This window comes from Xyrauchen texanus, chromosome 15 (genome assembly GCF_025860055.1).
Source record: "Xyrauchen texanus isolate HMW12.3.18 chromosome 15, RBS_HiC_50CHRs, whole genome shotgun sequence".
Lineage (NCBI taxonomy): Eukaryota > Metazoa > Chordata > Actinopteri > Cypriniformes > Catostomidae > Xyrauchen > Xyrauchen texanus.
Window position 1 is genome coordinate 22,041,171 of NC_068290.1, and position 13,733 is coordinate 22,054,903.

The 13,733-nt window shown below is 39.9% G+C and overlaps 1 protein-coding gene across 2 annotated transcripts in view; it reads right to left on the bottom strand.

The window, feature by feature from the left end:
- LOC127656002 (uncharacterized) overlaps positions 1-13,177 on the bottom strand; it is a 41,682-nt gene extending 28,505 nt beyond the window's left edge. The window contains exons 1-2 of one of the 2 annotated variants that reach the window (XM_052144118.1): positions 13,003-13,177; positions 12,274-12,339 (exon numbers count right to left, since the gene is read on the bottom strand). The gene's annotated coding sequence lies outside the window, so the exon portion shown is untranslated. Of the gene's footprint in view, positions 1-7,379; positions 7,402-12,273; positions 12,340-13,002 lie in introns of those variants that run through there. The other variant, XM_052144119.1, reaches the window with a different exon arrangement.
- Positions 13,178-13,733: the final 556 nt, after the last annotated feature.

Consider the following 13,733-nt stretch of genomic DNA (forward strand, 5'->3'; position numbering starts at 1 on the left):
GAATTTCAGTGCGGGAATTGCACATAATTTAAACCATTCCCGCAAGATTAGTTTTTATAGTGCGAGAAATTCCCACACAGATATATTTGCTTCATTTCAGAGCAAATGATTAAAAAAAAAATTCACAGATGCGAGAAAGAATGTCAAACTGTCTTTTTATTTTAATTCCTCAATCAGTGCTGGACCGGCATTATCTGTGTTCCGCCGAGCCCTGCAGTTACAGATGATGTGTTTCACTGTCAATGCAGTGTCTGCGCTGATCTTATTCACACTATTGAGTGCAGGTGCAGCTTTCTAACTTTCAGTCATAATGAGCTGTTTGTGAATAAATTATCCGCTTCCAAATTATGTCATTTTAATCACGAAATTGAAACATTAAAAACCATTTTGCTCTTTATGGTGTGCGAGTGCAGCAACGAACCGATCAGCTTAACGTACAGCGTAACAACATTGAATACAACAATTCAACGGGACGGTGTAATATGGCGTACTTTTCGTCGGTCAGGAGGCGGCAAAAAAAATGACGCTCTCTATGCTCATGTAAAGCCGCTTTTTACGGGACACACAGCATCACCAATGACGCGTATCATAACGCGTCACAAGACGCATAGTGTTAAATGATAATGATCTCCACACTGTCTTTTCCAAAGCAAATCAATTTGAACTGTTATCACCCAATCAGTAAAGAAAAAGAGACATAAAAACATATAGTTTAAACTGAGTTATTAATATCAATTTGATGAAGAGCGTGGCGTATTTTGTATAAAGTTTTGTTGTTGTTATTAACTGTTTTGAGAACTGGAAATGCACAATTCATGCATACAAATCTGTAGGTATTAATAAAATGAAGATGATTAGACCGATGCATCAAAAGTTACCCCCCCCCCCATGTGACCCAGCGTAAAAAAAAACGAAATTCAGGCCCTGGATATTCACAAACATTGTGTCTTGTACATGTAAACAATAATGATAATAATAATAATAATTAATAAACTGAGGCAAGAACGCCATTCTTAACTAAAGCAAAATACAATAAAAGTTTGCAAAAGTTCTGAGTTATTTAACTATGAATTTATGAGAGCATGCTACTGAACAAAGAGTCGCTGAAAGAAGGATCTGAAGTACCGGTGTTTCGGCTTCTAAAAACCGCCGAACTGATCCGAAACCAGCCCAATTTTTATCCACCTGCCCAAACCCATTTTTGCCCGCAAAAAAGATTGTAAAACCGCCCAATCTGGCAACTCTGGAAACTGACTGACTGTCACGCCTGCGTGAAGATGCTTAAAACATTTCGTTAGCAAATGTTCAGCAACAATCACAGATATTAGGTAGGCTTATTCATATTGGCACGTGTAATGCAGCATATTGAACTAATCTTAATAAAATCACCGTGGAGATAGTAGATGTGACTGTAGACATGTACAGAAGTACTGTAGTTTGTGCAGACATACAATTTATTAGCACTTAACATAACATGTCTAGACGTCTTTAAGCAATTTTCCTTGTGTTGTCAAATAGGCTTGACCTCAATATACTCAGATTTTGTCGTAATGTGTTACTTTAGTATTTGTATTATTAGTAACTGTGTACTCATGGTAAATAATAACAAGCAAATTGTTCCAAATAGGGTCAGCAGAATGAAGAGAAAAAGCAATATCACCAACTTCTTTCTAAAGAAGCAAAAGTCAGGTGCACATCAGGGCCAAACAGATCCCAGTCCCAGTGTCAGCTGTCTTAGTGAACCATATGTAGGTGGTGGACAGGGAAGTCAAGAAGAGAAAGATGACACACAAGAACCCAGTGTATCACCAGCAGGTCAGAGAAGTGAGGAGAGGCAGTAAATTGTGTCTTAAATTCAGATTGTGTGATGATTTTTGTGCAAAGTTTTATGTTATAATATCCAGTGATAATTTTATAATTAATTCAATTTCAGAATTTCAGAGTGAGATGGTTATTTCTACCAGTGATGAGGAAGACGGTGATGAGGAAGACAGCGAGCCAGTCCTAATAGAAAAAGAACAATGCACTGAACTCCCCACACCCAGCACAAGCATCACATGTGCACCAAAAGGACCAAGTGGTAGGTACATTAGCCATGTACAAAAACATTAACAGTATAATAGCCATGATCTAGAATAGTGTTGTTCACTTCTTGATCTAGTATAATAAAGTGTCTGTGGTATTTATTTCATTTCATTTTTACTTAGACATCTCAAGATCGAAGGATGAAGAACCTGTTCAGCCATGTCTCGCCAGGTTTCCACGAACCCCATTTGGAAAATTTACAAGGTCATTCAACAGCTTTTGGTATAAGGACAATCCATGGCTAGAGTACTCTGTAAGTCAAAATGCGAGTTACTGCTTTGCCTGCCGCCACTTTTGCCTCCCAGGTTCCACGGAATCTGCCTTTACATCTGAATTTGGGTTTTCCAACTGGAAAAAGGCATTATTTAAAGATTCTGGTTTTAAACTTCACTCAAGATCAGACCAACATGCAAATGCAATGTATGCTTGGGCAGAATACAAAAGAAGCAGGGAAAGTGAGAAATCAATATTTGATGCCTTAAATGAGAAGAGAAAACTGCAAGTTGAGAAAAATAAAAATTACATCAAGACAATTGCTGAGGTCTTACTCTTAACTGCTACTCAAAACATTGCACAGAGGGGCCACAGGGAGGGTGGTGAGTCTGAGAATGAAGGCAATTTCTTAGCCATTTTGAATCTCGTTGCAAAGCATGACCCCTTTATTGATGAAAGACTTGCTGCACAGGGCAATGCTAAGTACACTAGCCACCAAATCCAAAATGAGATGCTTCAGGTTTTAGCAGATATGGTGCAGAAGCAAATTGTTGCAGAAGTAAAAGAAAGCGAAGTGTTCAGTGTATTGGCAGATGAAACAAAAGACTTGCAAAAAAAAGAACAAATGTCTTTAGTGCTGCGATACTATTACAGCGGTGCTGTACATGAAAGCTTTTTACACTTTCAGTCAGCAGAAAGCTTGGATGCAGAGGGTCTAACCAAAATGATAGTTGGATGTTTGGAGAGGCATGGGCTTGACTACAGAAACAACCTTGTTGGCCAAGGCTATGATGGTGCATCAGTAATGAGCGGGAAACATTCTGGTGTGTCTACACAGATTAAAAGCAATGCCAGGTTTGCATTTTATGTGCATTGTAGTGCTCATGGTCTGAACCTTGTTCTTGTTGATGCGGTGAAGTCAGTGCCTGAAGCTGAGGAGTTTTTTGCTCTTTTGCAGAGTATTTATAGGTTTGTGTCTGGCTCTGCTGTCCATATGAAGTGGCTTGATGTTCAAAAAGAAATGTACCCACATGAAAAGCCTAGGGAACTTCAGCGACTTTCAGATGTTAGGTGGGCTTGCCGGTACATGGCATGTAGGACTGTGAGAGACAGGCTTCCAGCAGTTTTGAGGCTCTTGCAAGACATTTCACTTAAGAATAGTGGAGATAGGAAAATAGAAGCAAAGGGTCTTTTTGCTCAAATTGACCTACAGTTTATAGGACTTTTGGTTACTTTTTGTAAAGTGTTTGGGGATGTGAAAATCCTGTCTGACATGCTCCAATCCAGAAGTCTTGATCTGGTTAGAGCAATAGATCTAGTTGGCTCCCTTACAGACACATTATAAAGCTACAGAAGTGACTGTACATTTGGTGAATTATGGAAGGAGATTGAAGAACTTGTGCACCACTGCAACATTAGCACAGAAACACAAAACAAGAGACGACCAAAGACCAATTTGAAATTTCTGAATTCACTTGTAATGAGCACTGTTGGACAGAGGCACTCTGAGTTTGCAAACAATGAAGAGTTCAATAAAAGTGTTTTCCATCAGGTACTTGACTGTCTTACAGCAGAAATAGATAGGCGTTTTTCCAAAAAGAACTGTGAGATAATGGAAGGAGTGCAGTCTCTTGACCCCAAAAGCCCATCATTCTTAAAAGAGGAACCCCTGCTTGCTTTGGGGAAAACATTCGAGTCAGATTTAGAAGAGCTTAAGCATGAGCTTCATCAAGCGAGACGGCTTCTTTTAAGAAGGGAGAAAAGTGGAGAGAGACCAGCTTCTCTACTTGAGTTTGTGGTGTTTTTGGAACCTTACAAAGAGGTTTTCCATGAACTTTTAGGCTTAGTAAAATTTCGGTTGTGATTCCAGTTAGCACTGCATCCTGTGAAAGAAGTTTCTCTGCCCTTAAATTAATAAAAACCCACCTCAGGACAACAATGGCAGATGATCGATTAAGTCACCTGGGCATACTCAGTGTTGAGTCAAGGAGGGCATATTCCATTAACATGGAGGACTTTATAAAACAGTTTGCTTCATCTCACCAGAATCGCAGAATTATGCTGTTCTGAATGTTTGTTTTTGTGAACATGGTGGTGCCGTACCACTGGGTAGATGCAGGTCATACCTGGTACAACTATTTGTGTTTGTCTATGAAGTTTATCATTAGAGTCAGTGTTAAAGGGAATTTGTGTTCTATGTTCTATGTTTTTGTATTGTTGTTCTATTATTATTATTCTTGTGGTACATATTTGAATGTGTACAACTGCCTTGTCCTGCCTTGTTTCGACAGGTCCAAGTTTACCTCAGTTTTTGTTTACTACTGTACTTGATTAGGCCAAGGAGCACTTTGAATATTTGTTCTATTTTTGCTGTATACTTAATACATATATAATTGTGTACATTTTGGAAAATAAACAACTTTAATTTAATCTATATACATTTTGTGGAAAATAATTTATTTTTAGTGTAATTGAACACTTTGTATATTGACCCCCCCAAAATAATACCTTGCCACCCCTTTGCCACCCATTTTAAAAGTCTAGCTCCGCCACTGTTATTGGACCAAAAAGCTCTAAAAAAAATAAAAGTATAAGTTGACTCTGGATGGATGTACCGTTACATCGTCTTCTACATTGAAGAACATGGGTGTTATATTTGATACCAATCTGTCCTTTGACAATCTAATTTCCAATGTGTGTAGAACAACATTCTTCTACCTCAGAAATATGCCGTTACTGATGCCGAAAATCGAATTAATGTGTTCATGACCACAAGACTAGATTATTGTAATGCATTACTGGGAGGATGTCCAGCAAGTTCAATAAATAAACTTCAATTGGTTCAAAATGCAGCATCCAGAGTGCTGACTAGAACCAAGAAAAATGATCATATTAGCCCCATTTTGTAGTTGTTACTACATTGGCTACATGTTACATTTCCTATTAATTTTTAAATTGTGTTAACTTTGTACAAAGCCTTGAATGGTCTAGCTCCACAGTACTGAAGTGACATTCTACTATGCAATATATTCCATCAAGTTCATTATGATTGCAAAAATCTGACCTGTTAATAATTCAAAGAATACAAATAAAAAAATCCACAAAAGGAGGTAGATCCGAGGCCTGGGTAGTTCAGCGAGAATTGACACTGACTACCAACCCTGGAGTTGCAAGTTCAAATCCAGGGTGTGCGGAGTGACTCCAGCCAGGTCTGCTAAGCAACCAAATTGGGCCGGTTGCTAGGGAGAGTAGTCACATGGGGTAACCTCCTCGTGGTCATGATTCTCGCTCATACTGGAGCATGTGGCAAGTTGTGGATCACGGAGAATAGCACGAGCCTCCAGATTCTCCACGTGCCACGTGATAAAATGCGAGGATGGACAGTTTCAGAAGCAGAGGCAAATGAGACTTGTCCTACACCTCCTGGATTGAGGTGAGTAACTGTGCCACCATGAGGACCTGCTAAGTAGTGGGAATTGGGAACTCCAAATTGGAGAGAAAAGAAGAGGTGGTAGATCCTTTTCCTATTTGGCTCCCAAACTATGGAATAGTCTACCTAACACAGTTCGGGACGCAGACACGCTCACTGAGTTTAAGTCTAGACTAAAGACTCATCTATTAGCCAGGTATACACCTAACTAATCCATCAATTCACAATTAGGCTGCTTTTAGGTCTGCCAGAACCAGAAATATTTATCATGATCTATAACTTTCCATAAAGATTTAATGACATCTACATTAATTGTATTTGTATCCCTGTCTCAACTTCGGGATTCCTATACCGAGGTCACCAGAACCAGCAAGATCCAGCTCCATTCCTGCTTGGTGGCTCCACTGCTACTTGTCTGAGCGATGATGACTAAATGCACCATCCAGACATATTACAATGGACTTCAGAGGATGAACCGATGCCAACTCCAAACATAAGACATGGGATACTTCATATGCCACTGCCTGAACCTTGGACATAGGACAGACCTCACCGAAATGACCGGCCAGTTGAACTGCGATGCTCCCTCATCTCTGCCTGCATCACCTTGGTCTAACGATGGACTACACTCTTGAAATGGAATACATAGACCATCAATTAATTGCCAACAAATGCCTTCATCAGCCAACTAACAAAGGATAATGCATCTACGTGAACTTTTGCAGATAATGCAGGCTGAACTTCAAAAGTCATTAGTCATTAATCTTACAGTTGTTACAAAATCTTTGTTTAAACACTGGCCTTTAACACTTAGTTTTCTTATTTTAAACCATGACTTGTACTGCACATAAATAAGTAATATTGGCATTATATTCATGTTTTTAGCCAGAGGGGAAGCCCACAGTGAGCCTGGTTTCTCCCAAGGTTATTTCTCTCCATTTATCAACATCTCAGGGAGTTTTGTGTTCCTTGCCAGTGACCTTCGGCTTGCTCTCTGGGGTTCTAAATACCATTATTATTTAATCATTTATTTTTACACAATTTACAAATCATATTTAATCAAACTACACAATGATGACTTGAAGAATTTACAGAATTACAGTTTCATTTTCTGTTAATGCATGATTTTCTGTAAAGCTGCTTTGAAACGATGTGTTGTGAAATGTGCTATAAAATTAAAAATGACTTGAGGGTATGTTGAAAGATGCAGTAAAGCTTACTGAAAGGTGTCTTCTCTCATGTAACTGCCCAGTCTGCTAATGTTGAAATTAAAAGACTGGGGGAGAAAATGAATGGGGAAAATCTGGAGCCTGGTGAACTAACGGGATCAGTGCTTATTCACACTGCATGCACACACACACACACCTAGTGACAATCGCATAATTAATTCTCCGGTATCTGCATCGCCTCGAACATTACAATATTCAAATCATTTCCAATAAATTCGATATACAAGTAGTGACATTACAACAAAAAACAGTGCTATTCCTCCTATTCTTCTGGTGTATCCTCTGTTGTGTCCTTTAACGTCATAATTAAAATTTTCATTTGATTCCATGGGCCAAATTGTGATAGCTAGACAACTGGGACAGAGCATCTCCAAAACGCAGGCCTTGTGGGGTGTTCCTGGTATGCAGTGGTTAGTACCTACCAAAGTAGTCCAAGGAAGGATAACTGGTGAACCGGCGACAGGGTTATGGGCACCCAAGGCTCACTGACACACGTGGGGAGCGAAGGCTAGCCCGTCTGGTCCGATCCAAAGAAGAACTACTGTAGCACAAGCTGCTGAAAAACGTAATGTTTCTTCAATGCTGGCAATGATAGAAAGGTGTCAGAACACACAGTGCATCACAGCTTGCTGTATATGAGGCTGCATAGATGCAGAATGGTCAGAGTGCCCATGCTGACCCCCATCCACTGCCGAGAGCACCTACAATGGGCATCAGAACTAGACCATGGAGCAATGGAAGGAGGCTTGGACTGATGATTCAAGTTTTCTTTTAGATCATAAGGACGCCTGGGTGCGTTGTGTTGTTTACCTGGGGAAGAGATAGCAGCAGGATGCATCATGGGAAGAAGGCAGCCCGGCGGAGGCAGTGTGACGCTCTGGGCAATGTTCTACTGGGAAACCTTTGGTCTTGGCATTCATGAGGATGTTACTTTGACACATAAAACCAACCTAAAAGTTGTTACACCAGACCACGTACACCCCTTCATGGCAACGGTATTCCCTGATGGCACTGGCCTATTTCAGAAGGATAATGCACCCTGCCACACTGCAAAAATTGTTCAGGAATGGTTTGAAGAACATGACAGTTCAAGGTGTTGACTTGGCCTCTAAATTTCCTAGATCTCAATCCAATTAAGCATCTATGGGATGTACTGTACCAACAAGTCTGATCCATGGAGGCCCCACCTCACAACTTAGAGGACTTGAAGGATCTGCTGCTTACGTCTTGGTGCCAGATACCACAAGACACCTTCAGAGGTCTTGTGGAGTTCATGCCTCGACAGATCAGCGCTGTTTTGGCAGCACGAGGGGGACCTACACGAAATTAGGAATGTGGTTTTAATGTTGTGCCTGATCGGTGTATAATATATTAGGTGTGCAAGACATTGTTTTTCCACTGTAATAATGGCAACAAACATTTCTTCTGCAAACTGTATGGCCCCATTTACACCAGGGGCATGATGTATAAATGTAAAAAAAAATGGCCATTAAATAAAGCTTTTTTTCCTTCCAGAAAAAATTAAGGATCTATAAATATATCCTAAACAAGTTTTAAACCTAACGAATCAGTTTGGTTCTTAGTTTTTAATACACAAACATAATTTCCAAATGGGCTGAGAATAAGAAACTTAAGATAATGAGATATTCTCTGTAAATTTGTCTTATAAAAGGACAGTTTGGACTGCTGAGAGGATAATTGGTTGCCCCCCTGCCCTCCCTTCAAGAACTGTACACTTCCAGAGTGAGGAAAAAGGCTGGAAAAATCACTCTGGACCCCATTCACCCAGCCCACTCCATTTTTGAACGGTTGCCTTCTGGACGGCGCTACAGAGCCCTGAGCACCAGATCCATCAGGCATAGGAACAGTTTTTTTCCCCTTCAGGCGATCCATCTCATGAACAGTTAAAACTGCCCCATTGAGCAATAATTATGTGCAGTACACAGCTTAGTCTATTTATATTTATTCGCCATAACCTACCTCTTCTGCCATACATTCCCTTTGTATAACACAGGTTCTATGGGAAGAATTGCAAAGGAAAAGCCACTTTTGAAACAGAAAATCACAAAAAGAAAAGATTAGAGTGGGCAAAGAAACACAGACATTGGAAAACAGATAATTGGAAAGGAGTGTTATGAATCTGGACTCCATTGAGCTGTTGTGGGATCAGCTTGACTGTAAGGTGTGTGAAAAGTGCCAGAAAAGACAGCCTTATCTATGGCAAGTGCTACAGGAAGCGTGGGGTCAAATGTCACCTGAGTATCTGGACAAACTGACAGCTAGAATAGCAAGGATCTGCAAAGCTGCACGTGGAGGTTTTTGGATGGGACCACTTTGAAGTGGTTTAAGAAGTTCTGAAAATTTTGAATGCCACTTTGGTGAATAAAAGTACCAATTTCTTTCCATAAGAGCAAAATCTGTACATTATTCCAAACAAATGTCTTGTATGTGTAAGCAAACTTGGAAATAAAGCTCAATCTGATTCTGATTAATACACAATTGTTGCTAAGGTAAATTGAGGATCTTTAAAGGATGTTTAGATATTTGTATTCAAAAAAATAAAAAATTAGTGTGACAGGGCTGAGGGGCATGATTTTACACACCCGGTCCCTTATCAGGCTAATTAAGCCTCCGAGAGGGATAAAGGCCGACTGCGGATGGTGCGATAGAGAGATCGTTTGTGGGCAGCTGTCCATCATGTGTGTGTGTATTTTGTTTAAGTTTTTTAACATTAAAATATTATTTATATTGTCAAGCAGGTTCTCGCCACCTCCTTTCCATTGAACTCCCTTTACACTGGTGACGAAGACCCGGGAAGGAGGAGGGATTCACCATGGTGGAGTTCTTTCCGCTATAATCCACCTCAATGGAGTAGCCACGCCAGTCTTCCAGAAGACGGAGGAGCTAGGCCGCCTGGAATTGGGAGTAATTGGTCGCCGACCGCGAGGGGAGAAGGGGCTCGTAGCAGATCGCCTGGAGCGGACAGGGCCGCTGCCAGGGGCAGAGGAGACCCCTACCAGCTTCTGAAACGCTGCTAGGGGCGGGGTAGTTCTGTTCCCCGAGAACGCGACAGGGCATTCCGTCCACCAGGGGTTGGAGGACTGCCTCCGATCCGCCCGGGGATGCGTGGCTGTCATCCACTAGAGGGTGGAGGAGTGGCCAAGAACCAGGCTATGGCGTATCGGAGAACAGGTGAGTAAGTGTTTATTTTTTCCTCTCTCTCTCCCTCTGCCCCTCCGCATTGGCCTTTTCCCTCGCTTTTAAATTGTACAGATGTAGTACTTCCTGTAACAGTACTACATTAATAAGCTACTCACAGAATTCAAAGTAACAACACTTTTTCAAAGTAATGTACTTCAAATAGTAACAGACCTTAAAATAATGTTGCATAAATGCATACAGCAATGTTATTGTTACATACGCATTGCACAGCAACTCCACTTTTAACATGCTCTCTTAAAAAGAACAGCACTCTCAAAAAGGAAAATCCTGGTGTTCGAATACACATTTGCCATCACAACGTTTGGTCATGAGACAAATAGGAATTGAAAGCGTTTGATGTTACTGATGTCCAACTTGCGCCATAAGCACCATATGGATGGAGAATAGCTTTAAGATTCTCCTTTAGTATACCACAGAAAAGAATAACAGTACACAGGTTTGGAACGATATGAGGGTAATGATAGAATTTTCCCCTTCGCCCACAACTGAAAATTCAGTCATAATAATGTCTCATGTCATTACAAACCTGTTTGACTATTTCTTCTGCGGTAAACAAAAGGAAATAATTTAATGTGCCAAATAAAATAGCAGTACATAGAGATTCACTTAAACATTTAATAAAGCTCCCAAAAGTGTCATGAGTAATCAATTTTTATGATGAAAAGACCATAAATTTTTGTTATTCACTCAAATCAAATCAGTGCAACCAACAGGGCCAACAACTTAAATCATGATCGAATGTCATATGAATGATGCACAAGTGACATGGACTACAATTATTAACCTTTTGGGTGTTTGAAGCGTTAAAGTGAGTCTCTATGTCCTGCCATTTTATTGAATTCAGCCAACAGGACATCCTTTAAATTATCTCCTTTTTTGTTCCACAAAAGCAAGAAAGTTATATGGGTTTATAAGAACATTTGGGTAGGCAAAAAAAAGTTTAAGAATTTTGACTCTTGGGTGAACTAACCAGTGCTATTGCAATGTTAAGTTTACATTTTTAGAAACTGTCATCTTTTTGCACTACTGAGTACTGGTCGGCGCTGCACTGTCTATTGTCCTGTTCATTGTCAGTAATTTGTTGTACTGTCCTGTACTTTTTGCACATGTTTGCACGTGCACTTTATATAGGTATATATATATATATATATATATATAGGTAGTTTATATAGGTATTTTATTTCGTTGTGTAGTCTCACGTGGTCCTATGTTGGTCCTTTGTTGTTTTTATGTAGCACCATGGTCCTGGAGGAACGTTGTCTCGTTTTGCTGTGTACTGTACTAACTGTATATGGTTGAAACGACAATAAAAACCACTTGACTTGACTTGACTTGACAAAATGAAGTCAATATTAACATACAATGTGAATTTGTCTTCTTTATCCTAGGTATCCCATAATGTCTTGGCATGTAAACAAATGCTTGCATTTAAGTCATTCAAATTTGATGCTACAGCAAGATAAGAGGATGATAAACACACAACGAAAGTGTGCCACAAGATGAAAGGGGCAGTGGTTCTCATCAGAGGTCCCCCACTGTCCAAGACAATTTTCGAAGCCACAGAATCTAGAAGTGTCAAAAGATTATAATACTATCACGATTAATTTTGTGATTCCAAATGTTTCAGGAATTGTATGTTTATGTTGCAGGCCCACATCATGATTTTTACTCATTTCAGCATTTAAATTAAGTTAGATTTTAAATGTGTTCATTTTTATTTTAAATCATTTCAAGACATCTTGAGCCCCCCTAGTGGGTTCCGTCACCCTGGTTGAGAACCACTGCTTTAGGGGAACTAACTATCAATTCTGTGTACTAGCTGGTGTATTATACATAAGTGTATGTAGCGAAGTAACAGAACACTGCTTTGGCAAGGAAGACAGTGTTTGCTTTATGGCCATTCTTGTATTAAATAAAAGCTACATATCAGTGAATTTAATTGGCAGTGAGCACTAATACTTCCTCTCATTGCCATCAGGGAAAACATATAATTTATCTGTGAATAGGGGCTAAAAACAAACACAAGTGTCATTTCACATATTGTGAAGATTTAGAAAGGACACACAAAAAAATAAGAAGTCTAATCAAACTTACCTTAGTGTGGGAGTACACAGTATATAAACAAACTCCATGTGTCCATTATCCTTGTGGTCATGTACTCTGTAACAAGAATTGCTTATATTACAAACATTTTACACATAAATCAATATACAACAGTTTACAAAACACACACACCTTTTAAAATATAACAAACATCTTGGACACACTAGTTTCAAACTATCTTTAAACGTTAAAATGTTAATCTAGAGTTAATAGGTGCACCATGCTATATCTTCAACACTGTGGAGTGACAACTGTTATGATGCTAGTGTCACTACCACTTAAATCTGTAGGCTATAAGTCTCAGACTCAGCATCAATTAAAATAACACAATTTGATACATCGGATGGGAAAAAAACTTTCATCGTTTTATTCAAGTTATTATTCGATTGCTTAGATAGTACTTGGACGATACGGCGCAATCAAATACAAGAAAAATACACGAAGCTAAACTGGTTCTCAAGGGACATGAATGTCCAACGTCACATAACAAAATGGACTGCATGCTTGAGCCCGGAGCAACCTTGAATCCGAGCACACAAATAAGAACTACCGATCTGATCGAACTACGAAAATAAGCGTCCTAATTTGAGGTGAAAATCTACTCATCAATGTCATAAACATGGGCAGTATTCTATTATGCTATTTAGTTGAGGAGCAAAGCAGTATCTCATGCTGCTTTTCCCCATGAGCTCAGTCCTCTTTAGAACGCCTCGTACTCACCGTCGTGCTCGTCTTCCTGCTGCTGCTGCTATCTTTTGTAAGATTGTGCTCCTCTCCGTTGCGCAATGCTCTCATAATATATTTCCAAACTCTCAGTTCAGGTCAAAGATGCGTGAAACGCTATTTTTATCTTTGCAGATTTTATGTTAGTTTTCACTACACGATGCACATTCACTTAACAATGTGACTCAACCCGGGACTTTTTCGTGAGATACGAACAGTTGAACCAATGAGAAGGCGGCAAATGATGAGGAAGACCCGCCTGCTGTTCTACGGGGCCTCCATTTCAACGTCCAATATGTAGAGACATTTCTTTGCGCATGATATCTATGGAACGTACTTTAAAATGGCCACCGAGGATGTGGGAGGAGCTTGTTGGTTGCTCCGTCGACCACCCTACATGCTTGGAAATTGTTTCAGGGTGTAGTCTCCTATCTGAACTTGAGGAAGTAGGATTGCCTGCAGGTTCTGCTATGCACACAGCCTTTCTTGTTCTAAGTGTTGTAATATATTTCACTATTACAGTACATTGTGATAACAATGTCATGGAACCCATTTCAGAGTTAGCCAAACATCTGATAACCTACAGTAACAACTTGCTCATCAGCAATGTGAGCAGCTGAAACACTGTAGCCAGGTAAAGGTAGTTGTTAGATTTAAACAAATAAGATTTGGATGCAGCTCCTCTGGCTTTTACGTAACAGTGATGAAGGGCACAAGAGTCCCACTCG